Raw genomic sequence first — 20,034 nt, forward strand, 5'->3', positions numbered from 1 at the left:
TATAAGTCAAGTCAAGTCACTTTTTTTGTCACATCACCACAGCACATGTGCCTTGGTGAGTGAAATTCTTTTGAGCTTGCTCCAGAAATTGCAGAAACAATTAACATATAACATTAACATATATCCACCAGACTTCAACTGGTGAAAATGTGCAATATGCAATATAAACACACAGTGTACTATTAGACATACTTACAGTTAACACTACACATTATACACATACATACAGTTAGCACTACAAATTATACACTATACACAGAATGTACAGTACACGTTCTACATTATGTAAACATATATAAGCATAAAAATATGCTAAGGTGCAACAGAGTGTACGTGAACTGGATACAGAAATGTCATGTATGTGCATTGGATGATATCCAGAGGTAACAGGTGTAGGGTATTGTATTAATGCAGTATAGTCCAGTGTTGAACTGTTGGAGTTAAAGTACAGAATGTGGCATATCATATTGTGGGAGTATGCTGTAGTGTGCTGTAGGGTGTATTACTTCTGACTGTTCATCAGTCTGATAGCCTGAGGGAAAAAGCTATTCCTCAGTCTGCTAGTGCGGGATCGGATGCTGCGGAGTCTTCCTGAGGACAGCAGAGAGGGCAGCAGAGAGAGCAGTCTGTGGGACGGGTGGCTGGAGTCACTGATGATCCTCTGAGCTTCCTTATACTCCCCCTATGGTAGATGTCCTGGAGGGAGAGAAGCTCACCTCCAATAATGTGGCTGGCGGTTTCCAGCTGTGCTGTTTCCAAACCAGGCAGTGATGCAGTCTGTCAGGATCTATAATGCATGTTTAGAAAGTTTTGAGGATGCTGGGGCTCATTCCATACTTCCTCAGCCGTCTCAGGAAGAAGAGGTGCTGATGTGCCTTCTTCAGCACTGCATCAGTGTGTGTAGACCAAGTGAGATCCTCACTGATGTTAACACCGAGGAACTTGAAGCTGCTTTCGCGCTCCACAGGTGTCTTGATGATGGTGATGGGTGTGTGTTCTCTGCTCTGTCTCCTGAAATCCACCACCAGCTCCTTGGTCTTGTCGATGTTGAGTGAGAGATGTTTCTCCTGACACTATTTAGTCAGGGTGCTCACCTCCTCTCTGTAGGCAGTCTCATCGGTGTCGGCGATCAGGCCTATCGTCGTTGTGTCATCAGCGAATTTGACGATGTCGTTGGAGCTGTGTGTGGCTGTACAGTCATGTGTGTACAGGGAGTACAGGAGTGGGCTGAGGACACAGCCCTGAGGAGCACCAGTGTTGGGGGTCAGCGGCGATGAAGTATTGTTGCCCATTCTGACCACCTGACTTCTGCCTGTCAGAAAGTCCAGGATCCAGCTGTATAATATATAATCTATAATAACCCAGGTTAGAACAACCATAATGTGGTCCCTTTCAAATGCTTTCTAAATAGGCAGCTCAGTACATTTTGGAGTTTTAGTCATCATGCCCTAGTGTGTCCTTGTGAGTTTTTGTCCTCTGATGGTTATTGTGCACAAGAAAATGTTGTTTTGATGTACATGAAATTGCACATTTATGAGAGATCTCCAATATAAAGCTTTAATTAGATCAGTAACAGGCACAGCAGCAGATCTGAGAGTGAGGTGTTTAAAGCACCAGATGAAGGGTGAGTGCAGATACGATATGCCAGATGCTGTGTGCATGATAAGAGAATAAATCCATCTCAGATCAGAGGGAAACCTCAGAGAAAATATTAAAGAACATTTTCTATTTTGGAAGAGCTGTCTTTTTTCATTGTCCTTTTTGCCCTTTGCTTTGTCTGTCTTTCTGTTTCAACTACATCTATATTCACATGTGACCCAAAGATCGTGTATTGCATAATGTGTTGTAACAAATAAAGGAATAGTTCAGAAAAAAATTAAAATAAAATATGTCATCTAAACTCATCATCATGTCATATGTTTAGCAGAATCTAATAACACTCTTTTCCATACAACAAAAATACAGTACATAAAGATGAGAAAGAAACACCATAAAAGTAATTTATAATGAAATTTAGCTAAATTATGACAAATGCTGGCCTGAACTAAGCCCATACATTTTGGGATGAACTAACTTTTAAGCATGATACATAAAATATCAATTTAAAATGACAACAATTGCAAAGTTTACATTACCAAATGGAATTTATATTGCAATGTATATCAGAGTCAGAGACGATGAGCGAGCAATCAAGCATATTTTCCTGTTAATTATCTCTCAATTCTTACATTCAGAGAAAATGATCCACTGATGCTGAAATAACAGCCGTTGGCTCTGTCTTCCTTAATTATGCTCATTCCACTGAAATGTGGCTGAAATTGACAGGGACCAAATGAAGCCAAGAACTACAGTAGTCCCTTCAAATGTGTTAATAAAACAAAATGCTAAAATGTGTGGGTTTTTTGTTTTGGACATTTTCCCTAATTTATCTGAAAAAGTTATTGATGGAATACAAAAAATTATCCAACCTCAAACCTAAAATAAGGCTGTAACCACCATAAACGTTGAGCATCTACCATAAATTCACACAATATTAAAAGTAACGGTCAACAAATAGTTTTTACAATGGCTCTTTAGACTTAATTTAAATTGATGAAATTAAATTGAGTAAATTATCTTCTTCACTCAGTCACTCAATTGTATCTAATAAATCAAAATTTATGAAATATAAGAAAGAAGAACCCTTATGTGCAGCGCTGAAAATATTTAACCTTTAAAGCCCCCATGAATTTGAGTGTTAGTATCAATATGTTATATGATATCTTAAGGTTATCTATAAGGCAGTGTGCTCCAAAAACAGTGACAAAATTCACATTTAGAAGATATAAGCATTCAAAGCTTAAAGTTGTCACTTCTGCCAAAACGGATCAATTATTTATTAATTTTTTTGACATCACATACTTCATCTTCTCATCAAATCTTCTAACCAATCAAATGATCTCTAGAGTCCGAAGTACCTGCCCCCTATACTATAAATAGACACTGAAGCTGCGGCTGAGCTCGATAACTTGTTCACAGTGTAGTATTTCCAGTACAGTAAATGGCACTTAGTGCACAATGTAGGCGATAGGGAACGATTCAGATTGGGGCAAATGATGTCTGGTATCACACTGTGTCACACGAACCATGGTAATGCACACAGTCTTATCCGGACTTTGGCTACTGGCTATGTGCAAGTCGACATAAATTAAACACTTTTAAAACTACACAGCCTAAGTATGCTTATGGTCATTATTTTGTTTTACTAATAGTTTCATATTGTATTGAATCAGTGGGACTCAATGGCTCTGACCAGTACAGATGTAAACAAAACTCTATTGGCTAATTTGAATAGATATGTCCCGCCCTGTCTTCCTGTTTCAGTTGAAATTAAGTCACCACGCTGCGCGCTCAGGGGACCTTTAAAGAAAACGTTTTTTTGGAGGCCAGTCATTTTTGAGAAGTTGTTATATCCCAAGTGATCAAAGTCAGTAAGAAAGTCTGATTTGATAAATGTATTAATTTAACAAGCATTTTTTTAGCACAATTTTTTTTTTTTTGGGGGGGGGGGGGGGTCATCATGCTGATTAATAAAGGGTGTTTTAATAGAATTCAACAATTTTTCTTACTATTAGTATTGTTATGTATTTTCATTTGCTGTCTATCTTGTCCAGGACACCCTTGTAAAAAAAAATTAAATAAATAAAAGATGTTTGATCTCTGAGAAGTTTCTCTCATAGCTAAATAAGGGTTAAGTAAACAAAAAAGTAAATAGTCTTAAATAGCAAATATCACTTGATATTAAAATAATTATTAAAATAATTGAAATAATATTATTTCCAAACTTTTCCAATCTCTTTCGACTTGTCAAGTGGTTTCAGCATGCACTCTGCAAATATTGCCTGAACCACACATAAGTTACTTGAGCTATCGAACGACTGAACCAACTGTGAGACCAAATTGAAAAGCACTTTAAAACATGCTCTGGGATTTTGTGCCACTCTCATAGTATTCTAATGGGTTTCCAATATCAGCATTGCAGCGAGGGACACACAGGTCCATTGGGTTAGGAACTGTTCTGATTTAAAAGCCATTATGCCTTTTTCCCCATATGCCAGCAGAGGCTTTACAAACAAAGAAACTGAGAAGCTTGTTAATCTTGAATATTTAAAGCTACACTATAGAAACAATAATTCTAATTGGTTTACCCAGTATCCTACTAGGTAGCACAGACTTACCCATGTCTGCTTTTTAGCAAATCAATTACTATTACAAGCTAAACTTCATGTCTTATAATTCATATTCATGATAAAAGGAGAAAAGTCCTCACTATAAATCAGAGTTAACGGGTGAATTCCCAATGAAGAATGACAAAGACAGATCCACCAATCAGTGAAGAGGCTGTCACCATGTAAACGCTAATCACAGCAAACAAGCAGAACAGCAAACACCCACTTTTATTAAACATTGCAAAGTATGTACTCAAATCAGAAACAACAATACAAAAAAATGACAGAAGTATGTGTGATGAATTCACAAAAAAATCAATTGCAATCCCTCATGTTTGTGTATATTTTGTCTATTTAACCAAATTGCATATAGCCCAAGTTTTTACATCAAATCAATGTATTGTGTGCAAGGTGAATGATTTGATTCATTGATGTACAACCCGAATTCCGGAAAAGTTGGGACGTTTTTTAAATTTTAATAAAATGAAAACTAAAAGACTTTCAAATCACATGAGCCAATATTTTATTCACAATAGAACATAGATAACATAGCAAATGTTTAAACTGAGAAAGTTTACAATTTTATGCACAAAATGAGCTCATTTCAATTTTGATTTCTGCTACAGGTCTCAAAATAGTTGGGACGGGGCATGTTTACCATGGTGTAGCATCTCCTTTTCTTTTCAAAACAGTTTGAAGACGTCTGGGCATTGAGGCTATGAGTTGCTGGAGTTTTGCTGTTGGAATTTGGTCCCATTCTTGCCTTGTATAGATTTCCAGCTGCTGAAGAGTTCGTGGTCGTCTTTGATGTATTTTTCGTTTAATGATGCGCCAAATGTTCTCTATAGGTGAAAGATCTGGACTGCAGGGAGGCCAGGTTAGCACCCGGACTCTTCTACGACGAAGCCATGCTGTTGTTATAGCTGCAGTATGTGGTTTTGCATTGTCCTGCTGAAATAAACAAGGCCTTCCCTGAAATAGACGTTGTTTGGAGGGAAGCATATGTTGCTCTAAAACCTTTATATACCTTTCAGCATTCACAGAGCCTTCCAAAAAATGCAAGCTGCCCATACCGTATGCACTTATGCACCCCCATACCATCAGAGATGCTGGCTTTTGAACTGAACGCTGATAACATGCTGGAAGGTCTCCCTCCTCTTTAGCCCGGAGGACACGGCGTCCGTGATTTCCAACAAGAATGTCAAATTTGGACTCGTCTGACCATAAAACCCTATTCCACTTTGAAATAGTCCATTTTAAATGAGCCTTGGCCCACAGGACACGACGGCGCTTCTGGACCATGTTCACATATGGCTTCCTTTTTGCATGATAGAGTTTTAGTTGGCATCTGCTGATGGCACGGCGGGTTGTGTTTACCGACAGTGGTTTCTGAAAGTATTCCTGGGCCCATTTAGTAATGTCATTGACACAATCATGCCGATGAGTGATGCAGTGTCGTCTGAGAGCCCGAAGACCACGGGCATCCAATAAAGGTCTCCGGCCTTGTCCCTTACGCACAGAGATTTCTCCAGTTTCTCTGAATCTTTTGATGATGTTATGCACTGTAGATGATGAGATTTGCAAAGCCTTTGCAATTTGACGTTGAGGAACATTGTTTTTAAAGTTTTCCACAATTTTTTTACGCAGTCTTTCACAGATTGGAGAGCCTCTGCCCATCTTTACTTCTGAGAGACTCTGCTTCTCTAAGACAAAGCTTTTATAGCTAATCATGTTACAGACCTGATATCAATTAACTAGATGTTCTCCCAGCTGAATCTTTTCAAAACTGCTTGCTTTTTTAGCCATTTGTTGCCCCCGTGCCAACTTTTTTGAGACCTGTAGCAGGCATTAAATTTTAAATGAGCTAATTAAGTGGATAAAAGTGTAAAATTTCTCAGTTTAAACATTTGCTATGTTATTTATGTTCTATTTTGAATAAAATATTGGCTCATGTGATTTGAAATTCCTTTAGTTTTCATTTTATTAAAATTTAAAAAACATCCCAACTTTTCCGGAATTCGGGTTGTAGAATATTCCTTCTTAAATTATTTATTTACAAAAACATTAAATACAATTACTAAATACATGTATAAATAAATTACCAAATTGTGTCAACATTATATTAAAACTGATCAACACGATACTATAACTGACCATGTCAAGGGCAACTATTTTTCTGTACTCTTGAAAATAACATCACAACTCTGCTGCTTCAACTTATGGCGTCTCAGTAATGGATTTAATGAAAGATAGTTTAGAGCATCTATGAAGTTGTTACAATGACCACAGAGACTCAAAATCCATGAAGTGCTTTTTTAAAGCTTTTTATTTAGTTTAACAGTTGACTGTATGTTTGACTGCTCTCAGCTTGTTCTCGAGTTGCCAATTGACCTTGTAGTGTAAAGCGGTGGGAAAATGTTTGTTTGTTTGGAAATGTTTTCTCTTCATTTTACAGTTAGCTTTATGCAACCAACTGATAAGGCAAGTTCAGTCGAATACATTAAAACACCCTGCAGAGCAGGTGACCATTCAGGACGCTAAAATGCCACTTACTTTACACCCATAAAATATCAGAAATGGGAGTAGGGGAATTTCTATAGAAGATATTTAACTTTGAGATGGGTCCTTGTGTTTTCTGTTCCTCCTTCCTAAAACTCTTCATCACCTTTTCTATACTTAATTTTTACCTTTTAAATGTTGGTTGGATGATTTCAATTGGCTTTCAGTGAAAATTGTTAACAGTCGTCCCCTTTTTTAATAATAATAATAATAATTTGAATAGTTTTGCTGACCTTGTGAAGATGGTAATTTTGGTTGCTAAATGTCATATCGATATGTAAATGGAAACTATTTAAGATTTACATTACTCTATTCATTTATCATTTTGTGAAAATATTTTCAAGTTTCAAAATCTTAAATAAATAAAACCAGTAACCTATATTAAATACATTATTAAAATTGTTTTGGGTTACTACAAGATGAACTATTTTCGTTAGTTTTTACATACACATTTTTGTATCTCCTTTCAAATTCAATAGATAACTATACCAGCAAAATCCTGCTAATGGTCTCTTTTTCTATTGAATATACTGGTAATCTTGTTTACAGACACACTACTTATTTTCTAATGTAATTGCAAAGCGTATCTTTTTTGTATATCCTGCTAGTATCTGTTACTTCCCAAGTCTGTTTAAAACTCAAGCTTTGCTTGGTCATTGAAGGTCTGGCAACCAAAAATTAAACACTAATAAGAAGAATGATCTATGAAGCAATCTTCCTCCAGGCTTATATATCATAAATGCTAATGTCTCCCTAAAGCACCGTCTCCCTTTGGTACTAATTGCGGTATTAATGCGAAGAGGCAAAGAAAGAAACAGAGAGAAAAATGACAGAAAGTTGTAGCTGGATTTGCCATCTGTTCTCAAGGTCAATTGTTACCTAGCAAACACATCCGTCATGCCCCAAACCCAGTAAACAAGCAAAAATGACACCATGTTTCCCACATTGTTATTGCACATTTAAAAGCCTCCTACTGGTTTAGAACACTTGCAGTCGCTGCGGGCTGCAGTTGAATCTATGACTGGGGATGATGCAGAAAACATTGTAACAAGTGGTTGTGAAATTATACAGTTTAATAATGCCATACACATTCAGCTACTCTTCACTCAAACATTTTTAGATTCTCACTCTGTTTATGTTTCTAATGGAACCCTTGTATGTATTAATGCATTCAAATTCAACAACGATGTGTCTCACTATGAAGTGTTGGCACGTATGGGTACGTTTTACTGTTAAACTCAAATGAAAGTGCATTGTTAGCTCCCCCGATGAGCAGTCAGCATCAGCGAGATGTTTATGGGGAATATTTTTATCCTTAAACAATCATTACCTTGACACCATAATGCAATTTACATAATTACAGTACAAGTACTACTGATTCAGATTATGGCAACTGCACATTGTGCAATTAGGGTGCATTTCCCTAGTGTTTTTTAGATATCTTGATATACACAGGCTTTTCTTTTGTTTCAGCATTATTCATTTTACAATATTGACAGACATTTTTATTTTTATTTTTTTCTATTTGATCCTTACTCCTTACATTAAACAATCACTAAACATCAAGCTGATGCAAATTGTGACCCATCCAAGCTACAGTCAGATCTCGGGATTTGACCCAGAATGGGCATCTTGTCTTCAGTGAACCAAAGAAGACTGCATCAGACCTCTTCTGATCTCACTCCACTAGCTTGCAGATTTGAGGTTTTGACGCTGGCTTTAAGGACTACAACTGGAACAGCACCCACCTACCTCAATACACTCCTAGTGTATGGTTTTTCCTGCCAGTCATGGTCTAACTCCTTCAAAACGGAGGACAAAGTCACCTTCCAAATCCTTAACTCTATCTGCTTGTCTCTGGTGGAAAGAGCTGCCAACCTCCATGTAATCTACTGAGACCATTGCAGATTTCAAGCAGCAGTTGAAAAGCACACCTCTTGTACCAGGACTACAAAAAAATAAATAAAATAAAATAAAATAAAATTCAGCATTTCTCCTCATTTCCTAAACTACCCCACTAATAGACCAGCCATTATTAAATACTATAAATATTGTACGCTCTGGGAAGGATTGCTTCTTATATTCCTCATTCATGTACCATCTGCTAAATTAATGAATGTAAGTGTGACCACTTTTATATAACACCTTAAAACAAAATCTGCAAAATACACATTAAAGCTTAAACTTAAATAAATAAACACATGCATTTATGTATGTATGTTCCAAAAGCAAGTATTTGCATCAATGCCATAGAATAAATACTTTTGAGTTTACCCGTGCACACGATTTACTAATTCTTTCCTTCAATGTACAAAAAAATGCATACGACACGATTATTATTTTGTTTCCTTGATTTGCTAAAATGTGCACACAATTTACTAATTTGTTCTCTTGATTTATAAATCGTGCACACAGTTTATAAATTGAGGGGTTGAAATAGTAAATCGTGCACAAGATTTAGCCTACTATTTTTTTCCTGCATGCCATGTGCGAGGCTCCGTATCAACATCCACCCAGTGTTTCTCATAAGACAACATATCTTTTGCACATTTGTATCAGGGCTGGTGAAATGTTACTGAAACCTGCAACACCATTTAAGCATTATTACTGAGGTGATCTCACTCTCTTGTGGGTTCTCTATTTATTTATTTATTTATTTATTAAAAGAGACCCTTTCATTACAGGAAACTGCTCAAAAGAATGAATGAAATAAGCAATGACAGTACACAAGAGTCAAGAGTGAAGAGGCATTTATTTGTCATTTGCATAGTTAACACTGGGGAAAACTGGGCATTGAAATGCTTGTGACGAGGCACAGACATAAAGTGACAATAACAAGACATAAGACATAAGACACAGACGTACATAGAGAGCACTGAGATTTTTGAGTGACTAAGGTGCCCTTAGACAGAAAGACATGGACAGAGCATTATATACAAATAAGTGGAAGTAACAGGTACAATAAAGGTAATCAGTGCTTAGAGTTATGGCGTACATAAGAAGTCCTGAGGTAATATTGTGATTACTGGGGTAGAACAGTGTCTAAAATGTCATTTGTAGAGTGACATAGAGCTACATGGAGGAAAATTAAAGTGGCAGTGCAGATGCAATAAATAAACTTAAGAGCAGCACACATTCAGATGTATTCCTGAGTAGAGCAATGTCCAAAAGTCATTGTAGAGTGTCACAGAGTAACATGAAGGAATAATAAAAAAAGTGGCAGTGCAAGTACAATGAAGTAAACATAAGAGCAGCATGTATTCCGTTTTTAGATGGAGGACAGCTGATTATTAAGTAGTCTTATGGCTTGAAGATAGAAGCTGTTCTTAAGTCTGGTTGTCCGTGAACGGATGGATCCGAAACGTCTGCCACTGATAGGCAGAATACAGCAGCATGATTCTCTAAAGGTCTATTATGAAAAAAAAAAATGTGTGTGTGTGGGGGCATGTTTTTATGACATATCAGGACACAACTTTGTATAATGACATGGGTATGACACAGGTATTACAAGTAGAGGGGGACTTATGAGGACATGACCCATGTCCCCATTTTTCAAAACGCTTATAAACCATACAGAATGAGTTTTTTTTTTTTTTTGAAAGTTTCCTGTGAGGGTTAGGTTTAGGTGTAGGGTTTGTGTGGGGCGATATAATATACAGTTTGTACAGTATAAAAACCATTATGCCTATGGGATGCCCCCACTTTTCACAAAAAGTGTGTGTGTGTGTGAACGTGTGTGTGTGTGTGTACGAACGAACGTGTGTGTGTGTGTACGAACGAACGCGTGTGTGTACGAACGCGCGCGCGCGTGTGTGTGTGTGTGTACGAACGAACGCGTGTGTGTGTGTACGAACGAACGTGTGTGTGTGTGTGTGTACGAACGAACGTGTGTGTGTGTGTGTGTGTGTGTACGAACGTGCGCGTGTGTGTGAACGAACGAACAAACGTGTGTGTGTGTGTGTGTGTGTACGAACGTACGCGTGTGTGTTCGAGCGAGCAAGCGTGATGAGCCGACTATGATTAAGTGTGATCCAATAAAAAATGCATTTAATGAACCTGTCTTCCTTGTGCTGTTTTATTTTCAGTTTATCTTGCATAAATAACGGTTGCTAAGATATTTTAGTAGGCTATTATCCTGAGATGAATGAATTAAATAAGGTTTAAATAAGCCCTCTCACTCGGGGTTCCGCAATCGGGCCGCATTAAAATCGAGCGCTCGCAGAGCAATCGGACCTAGATTCATGCCGAGTTTCGGCCGAGTGTTTTTGCCCTAATGGGGCCGCTAAAGGCCCGCGCCTTTTTTGCTAGCTGGGTATAACCAGCATGAACTATCTCACTAGTTATGTTTTGTATAACTAGCACGAACACACACACACACACACACACACACACACACACACACACACACACACACACACACAATGCTGGCCATATTTTTATTTTGAGAGATTTGCATTCAGAAATGCAAGCTGCCTTACTTTCGAGGGGCTGATGATCATTAAAATGATTCCAAGTGCTGCTGTGATTCCGACTCATTTTTCTGCTTTTGTTTTATTTCCACAGCTGTTGTGTTTTTCCTCTCCTCTCCTCCGAGTTTAACACTGTGTGTGTGTGTGTGTGTGTGTGCGATGGCTCAGCCCCTCCCTCATGCCGTATAATTGGTTGACACCTCGTGTATGATTGACAGGAACAGAATGTGAGGCTGATCAGACAGTCGAAACGAATATGACCGCATTAAGGCCTATATAATTTTTTTTCTTTGAATTAGTCAATTATTTTAAATAAAATATTTGCATAAAAATGCATCCATTATTTCATTATTATATAATGATTTAATTTCTATAGACTATATTTTTTAAATAGAGTCGGCTCTTCAGATATGCGAGCCAGCTCCCGTCGTTCACCTACAAGAGCCGGCTCTTAGAGTCGGCTCATTCGCGAACGACCCATCACTAATCGGTTCGCGCCTTTCTACATTTAAAAATATGACCGTGATTGTCGTCTTTCTGTGAGTGAGGCGGCTAACTGTGAGCTTCTGGTCGTTATAACTGACTGCTCGATCGGTCCCGAATTATTTAATATTTGCCTGTTAATTTTTTTTTTTTTTGAGCGAATTTGAGTCGTCACATGTCAAAGGAGAACAAAAACTGTGAACACAAGAAGGGTCAGATGTGTTCTGCGAGGTCCTGCAAACATACTGGCAAAATGAGGTAAGAAAATCGCTATCTTTATTATCTTTTGAAAATAGTAAAGTATAACCAGAGTTTACAAATGGGTAGATTAAAGGACATGTAACCTGCAGAAGATAAATAAATACCCGTGTGTGTAGTTTTGCATTGCTTTATCACAGATGATCAAGTTAGATGCTCACCTACTGTGTTGCTGGTAACGTTAATGGTTATGTGTTGATGTCTGTCTTTTAGAGATTTTTCCACATTTTCCTGATATGAATCCCATGCATTAGGTGTGTTATATATTTGTTTATTCTAATAATAGTTTCAAAGTGTTTTCTGAAACATACTGTATAAGTGCAAAATGTCGGTCCAATTTTAATGAATTAATGAAAATGAATTTAAAAATAAATTAGGATTGTTTAAAGCAGTGGTTCTGTGTCAGGCCCCTCTGGTTAAGCAGGTGAATCACTAAATTAAATATTAATGTTAATACATTTTAATATAATCTTTGAGTAAGGTTTTTTTGTACATTTAAGTACAGTTAATGTACAGTAAAGTTATGTAACTTTTGTTATAACTTATTTTAATTTAAACTTAATTAAAATTTACTGTAAGTTACCTGTATGTAAGCACAGTGTAGTGTTAATGTTCAAACTGTATTTCCCATGGTAAAGTGGCTGACAACAATAAATATTCTTATTAGAATAAAACTGCCTCATTTTTTAACTGTAGAGCTGTAGCTGAATAGTTAGGCCTACTACGCTGCTAAAATTTAATGTTGGTCATTATGGTGGAACTTAATATTTAATAACAAATATTTTCTGAAGTGGTTCTTGGTATAAAAAATTTGAGAACCAATGGTTTAAAGAAATGGTATAAAATGAAATCCTGCTTTTTAAGAAATTTTAAGTAAACCATTTCTTCTTTCCCCTTGTAGAGTCATCAAGGATCCAGCTTGTTCTTGAAACATTGGTAAGAAATTGTTCAACTGCTACATTGCACTGTCACTTCTGGTAGAGATGCTTTGACCTTTTGTGATAGGTTTTGATTGTACTTAATTTAATAAAAATTTACTGAATTAGTGTAGAGGTGGCAGTTAGTCCCCACCTCCGGCATCCGATAATTTTGGGAACGAATTGGCCCGCGTTTACGGTTTTATTGGGGTCGTTATGTGCGGATGCCTCTTGGGGAAATAAGGCACGGAAGGAGACCGCGCGGGTACAGGTGGGAGAAACTGAGCCAGGACCGCTGGGTTCTGCTTCAGAGGAACCGAACGAAATCGGGAGACTGATTCTCTCGGAGCGTGATGACTTTCCTCTGGAGCAGTCTCAGGATGAGACATTAAAACATGCGTTCCAACAGGTCCGCTCCATCGATGGCCAGCCTCTCCAACCTGCCCTCCCACTCACCTATCCGTATTTTGCCATTTTAAAAGACCGGTTGTATCGAGTGACCCAAGACGCTCGGACAAAAGTGAATACAACCCAATTGTTAATTCCGAAGAGTCGCAGGGAAATGCTTTTCCATGGGGCTCATTCTAATCCTATGGCGGGCCATTTGGGACAGGCAGCAACACTGAATCGCCTCATGACCCGTTTCTTTTGCCCGGGCATTCATGACAACGTGCGCAGGTGGTGCGCGTCTTGTCCGGAATGTCAGTTGGTGAACCCACCGGCCGCCCCAAAAGCGCCTTTGCGCCCTCTTCCCTTAATGCAGGTCCCCTTCGAGAGAATTGGTATGGACCTCATCGGGCCATTAGAGCGATCGGCACGAGGACATCGTTTTGCATTAGTCATAGTTGATTATGCAACACGATATCCTGAAGCAGTGGCCCTCCGCAACATTTCCGCTAAAAGTGTTGCGGATGCCCTGTTTCGTCTTATCTCCCGGGTGGGGGTTCCAAAAGAAATCCTCACCTATCAGGGCACGGCGTTTATGTCACGTACACTACGCGAACTGTATCGATTCGAACTAGCGTCTATCACCCACAAACCGACGGCCTAGTCGAACGGTTTAATCGCACACTTAAATCCATGATCCGTAAGTTCGTTCATGAAGTTGCCAAAAATTGGGATAGGTGGCTAGAGCCCTTGTTATTCGCTGTGCGAGAGGTCCCACAAGCCTCCACGGGGTTTTCCCCCTTTGAGCTTCTCTATGGACGCCAGCCCCGAGGGGTGCTGGATGTACTGAGAGAAACTTGGGAGGAGGGACCATCTCAGGGCAAAAACGAAATTCAGTATGTGCTGGACTTGAGAACAAAACTCCACAAGTTGGGGCGGCTATCAATGAAGAATTTGTTACAAGCCCAGGACCGCCAGAGCCAGCTGTATAACAGGGGAATTAGATTACGCAAATTTGCACCGGGAGAGAAAGTACTTGTATTACTGCCAACGTCAAGCTCTAAGTTAATGGCTAAGTGGCAGGGACCATTTGAGGTCGCACGACAAGTCGGAGATCTCGATTATGGGGTAATACGGTCCGATAGGAATGGGTCCCGTCAGATTTATCACCTCAACCTCCTAAAAAAATGGAATGAGGCGGAATCAGTGATGTTGGCAATGGTGATTGGGGGGAGTGGGGGATGATCTCGGACCAGAGGCGAATATCAAACCACAATCCCTCGCCCTGGCTCCAGGTGGAGATCACCTCTCGCTGTCCCAACTCACTGATTTAACGAAATTACAGGCAGAGTTTGCCGACGTCTTCTCGCCCCTACCGGGACATACTAACCTGATTCAACACCATATCGAGACCGAGCCGGGCGTGGTAGTTCGCAGCCGGCCGTATCGCTTACCTGAGCACAAGAAAAAAGTAGTTCAGGCTGAATTAGGCGCTATGAAGAATCCAATAGTAACTGGGCGAGCCCGATAGTTTTAGTTACGAATACGGACGGCTCAGTCCGGTTCTGTGTGGATTACCGCAAGGTGAATGCTGTGTCGAAATTCGACGCGTATCCAATGCCGCGGGTTTACGAGTTGCTTGATCGGCTAGGCACGGCTCGTTTTTATTCGACATTGGACTTAACAAAGGGCTCTTGGCAGATCCCCTTGTCTCCATTATCCAGAGAAAAGACAGCTTTCACAACGCCGTTTGGATTACACCAGTTTGTTACCCTTCCGTTTGGCTTGTTCGGGGCACCAGCTACCTTTCAGCCAACCTGGTCTCACAGAATTCCGTGAAATGTCCACGGGCCCTTAACTCAAAATCCGTGAAACCATCACAGAATTGCCCCAAATTCCGTGACGCGGCCACGGATATATCTCCAACGCAAGTCAATGACACTGACCTTCCGTGGTCCACACATGGATACCCGTTTCAATGACGGAGTACAGAACTCGCTCAACGGACGTGCTTTCTCATTTGGAAACGCAACCTTTTGAAGTATTTGTTTATTTTCCAATGCCATATGACGTTAACCAGACAGTTATTGCATTATCCTGCCATCATAAAAATTCACTTTGATTCTGTTAGCCTAACTAAAATCTGTGATACGAGCACGGAGTGAGTCTGTGCTGAGATCACGGATAACTCTAACGCAAGTCAATGGCACTCATCTTCCGTGGTCCACACACGGATTCCCAGTCTCACGGCAGTTCGTGATTTGGTCACGTAATTTAATCTATTTATTCGTGGCATGGACACGTTTATTTCATTATTTTCGTGATTGCAGCACGTTTTTTTAAACTAATGCATTTCAATTGGAGGCATCTTTCGTGCATCAACACGATACTTTCTGATTAATTTTTTTTTTTTCCCACAGGACAACAGAAGAAACTCACTGAAACTTTTTTTTTTTTAAATCGGAGCTTAACTTACTGTAACAAAACTGAGCAACATACTGTATTTCTGGTGACAAAAACACATATTAAAACTTCTTTTGCTGTAAAATGCGCAATGGTTCTTTTTTTTTACTTTTTTTTATTGATTTTTATTTTTTTGATAGGCCTAGATTTTTTTTTTAAATTACAGAATTCAATATCAAGTCCTTGACACATAACTGTAACACATTTTCACATTTAGAAACAATATAGTTTAAATAAAAAGAACCAGTAAATAAATAAACTAGCAGAGATCTTTTTTTTTTTTTTTTTTTTTTTACTTTAGACTCTAAAGTTAAAAGTTTTTATTAAGGTTATTGTAAAGGCTGCTTAAAAATGCTGTCGCTGATGAGCCGCTGATCGCTGTCAGATTCTGTGATATGAATGTCCGCGTTGGATTGTGGCTAATGGGCTTAGAATAAGCCCCGCTCGGCTTTATGTTTATTGCTTTGAAATCACGTTCAAGAAGTCTCATTCAGCACACATCGCGATACTTGCCATCAGTTTACAAGAGCCGCAGGTGGGGTGAGTAGTAGTAAATATGCTCTTTTAATGCCTGTTATAAAATGTATTCTGTCTTCTTTATTAATCAGATGAGCGCCTTATGTTTACTCTCTGTATTATATCGGTCATCCGAGGCTGTCTTTGAGTTTCATTGTGTTTAACTAAATGAACAGAGCTGCTAACTGGGGTGATTAAACTCTATCTGTCACGTGACGTGCCATAGACCTGGGATCCGTTTTATATTCATTTTAGGTTCAAAGATGGAAGTTGTATTCGTAGTAAAATCATGGTAACCATGACACCTACAATAGTAGGTAAAACCCAGTAAACAAGACATTTACCATGTTTTTTACCACAGTAACTGTAGTTTTACTATGGTTTCGTGATAGCACAATAATCACCAGAATAACTATAGTTGTACCACTGTAATGATAGTGTTTTAATGTGCTTTTATATGACATATTTCACAGTAATCACATTTACTGTACCATGCTTGTAATACCTTTTTAATGTAAATCAAAAAACAAACAAAAAAAACCTTTTTTCCCATCTTGCAGTTCATTCATATTAGTTTATATCTTAAATATTTTGCTCACAGATCACTATTAACATTCTGTATATAATTCTGTTTAATTTTCTCTCCCCTTGTATTTATTTTTTAGCTGAAAAGACGTAAAGGAAGCAGTCAGCCCAGTGGTGTTTGTGAAGAGGTATTCCTTCAGAAATGGAGAAGGCAGAAAGCTGCAGAGGCAGGTTGGTCTGTATCTCTGATAGTTTGTCCCTTTTATCAAACATTCCTGCTGTTATCATTTGCACAGCATTTGTTGTTTCTTAAACTGTTGTACGGTCCAAATACCCACACTTGCCATCTTTGCACATTTCCTTTATTTGGCCCAAGTGAGCATGAAGATCACAAGTGTGTGTCGATCTTAACATGACAAAGTTCGTTTCAACTTTGCATTTTAAAATAAACTTCTAAATGTCTTTTCAATAGTCCCTCTTGAAGATGACAATTTAATTTGTGGTGCTTCTAATTAAGTGATAAAAAGAAGTTACAAATGATGTACAAAATAAATATACTTTTCTGTGCACCAAGAAAACGTGCAACACTTTGTTTTACTACTAAATTATTCTCAATATCTAATTATTATTATTAATATTTCACATACATTGGAAAGGTTTGCGTGACCTCCTGTGAGATCTCTGCTAAAAGTCTCACGATTAATTCCAAAACATGATGCATGATGGGATACACTAAGCGTTGTAAAGCGCTCCGGAGCAGTATTGGAGAGGTTTAGTGTGTGTTAAGGACGCTGCGCTTTGGCATTATTAAGACCAGGGACAGTATTGTGCATGCACTGTCACATACACACACTCTCAAGTGACTAAGACCTCAAGTGGGTATTTGGAAAGGGGAAAAGTCTTTAAAATGATCCCTAAATACAGTCGCACATCAAAGTCTTAATAATTCACTAATTCAATTTAACACTTGTATGATATTGTACAAGCCCCTGGACAATCTCATCTGACACTGTCACAATATTGGAAAATCACAAAGTCAGAAAGTTTATATTGTTCATTGGTTTCTCATTAAATTACTTCAAATAAGCCCCATCAGTTCATGTTCCCACTATACGTGATCTCCATGACTAGAAATTGCTATTAATGACTTGCTTTTATAAAATGGATGCATTTAACAATTAATTATACAGCATCTTTGCAGAGGATGCTTTCATGGTCTAAAAAAAAAAAACACAGTAATGTTGCATGTAAAGAAATAATATGTCCTTTCTGTCTTCCAGGATTGTTTGCGGATAACACTGTAGTTCTCCATCATGCACAAGGACTCACCTCTTCAACTCTTTATCCCCCCCCCCACACACACAGAAATGGGTTCTGGATCAGTGACTTAAGACTTTGCAGTGGTTTGATTTTTGCAGAAGATGTAACTTTGTTTTAATTCTAAGCTTATAATGAATACATTGTGACCTTCCAGCAACCCATATACTGTACTGTATACAGAACCAGTGATGACAACAATAGTTAAAAATAGTATTTATCATATTGATAAAGCATTGTGTTCTCTTTTTCAAGCTTCATACAGTAAACTTTACTTCTGGTGCTTTTATCATAAAAAAATATTATTGTTAAAGTTATATTTCTGCATTTTTATGTAGCAGGTGTTTGTTTTCCTAAACACTTTATCTTTCTTCCATTGTTCAGACAATCAGTGTTTGTTTGATGCTGTGCTGATAGAGTTTTATAGATGATATTGCACACTTGACATGCATGACTTCATGATGTTATTTTGTGAGTTTGAAACATTTACATTGTGTTGTATCACTTTTTGGTCAATAGAATTTTTAAAGAGAATTTATCTTTTTCCGGTGTTCTCTGAAAGACATATACCATATTTATACTGTTTTGTTTTTTAATAAAAGTATTTGCATACTGAAAATTGTTAACGTTTACAACATAACTGCCTTTTTATTCTTCATAATTTTATTCTTCAAAAACGAGCTTGGTGACAGTGCAGTAATATGCGCAATTTGTCTTTAAATGAGTTTGACATATCAATAAATACTGGAAAATTCTTACAAAATTATGTATGTTCATTATGCTTTATTTTAGTTTTTATTCCTAGAGATCAATTGGTAAAGCAAGGCAAATCACAGGAACAAATGTGAATAATTTAATAACTTAATAATTTCACTCTTTACTTTTTATTAGTAAATGCACTTGTCTTTGGTCAGAAAAAAAAATTATCTTTTAAATTGAATGAAATGAATCTATTGGTTAGATAAGATACAACTGTTACTGTGCAGTTCACATCACATGTTTAGTTGTACATACACATGTGCACATTAATATTGCCTAATTTTTGTCAAGCTGAATAACAATAATTTCTGTATTTGCATTATTGTTGGAAGAAGGTGTAGACGTTAATAAAACACTATCTAATAGGTGGCAAATTTAATTTATTGTTAACCAATCTATCCCTTTAGCCGAAAAACGGAAGACAGCGCTCATGAATGACCATAAATGGTTAAGGAAGTGTGATGACGCTGCTCAGCTTTGATGTCATTGGCTGTGAATGTCCCTTTTCACAGCAGGACTGTCTGTGGTTAGACTATCTTTTAACCCATATTAAACAGCGCATCATGTTACAAAAGTATGTTTTGCTGCTATTATCACATTAGGAAATATATTAAGTCAACAATGAAGTGTTTCTATGTTGAGAAAAATCACCTTTTTAGTGAGATCCTAACCCTAAGAATAACTTCAATGAACTACAAAAAACAGCCTAGTTTTCCCCTTCCATAGATAGAACGACGGAGGCTTATGGGTAATGTAGTTTAAAACGTTTTATTAACGAAATGAAATAAATAATATATTTAATGGTAAACTGGACATATAAATATGTTCACTGTGTAAACATCTATGATATATTTGAGAGGCATGGTGAAATTTAGTATTTTAGAGTGAGCAATATTTAAAATGCCTTTATGCCACCTTTCCATTTATTTCTGAAAACTGTGCCCAACATTATTTTATCAGCATAGCATAAGTAGTAATCCTGCTGATTTTCGCTTTGATACGTTAATTGGAATCTGATTTACAGCCATTTGAAATGTACAGTTTTGGGCTCTTCCAGGGGGTGCTACTGGGCCCCCGGGGTTAGAAGGGCAGTAAAACCTACATATATGTATTCTCCTCATCATGGACAACAAACTGAGCTGAGTCACATTTATATCTGACAGTTTTCACAGA

At 37.9% G+C, this 20,034-nt stretch overlaps 1 long non-coding RNA gene across 1 annotated transcript in view; it reads left to right on the plus strand.

The window, feature by feature from the left end:
* Positions 1-11,728: 11,728 nt before the first annotated feature.
* LOC132142418 (uncharacterized) overlaps positions 11,729-20,034 on the plus strand; it is a 1,026,371-nt gene continuing 1,018,065 nt past the window's right edge. Inside the window, exons 1-2 of the long non-coding RNA XR_009434065.1 lie at positions 11,729-12,152; positions 12,879-12,913. This is a non-coding gene — a long non-coding RNA (uncharacterized LOC132142418). The remainder of the gene's footprint in view (positions 12,153-12,878; positions 12,914-20,034) is intronic.

This window comes from Carassius carassius, chromosome 6, assembly GCF_963082965.1.
Source record: "Carassius carassius chromosome 6, fCarCar2.1, whole genome shotgun sequence".
Lineage (NCBI taxonomy): Eukaryota > Metazoa > Chordata > Actinopteri > Cypriniformes > Cyprinidae > Carassius > Carassius carassius.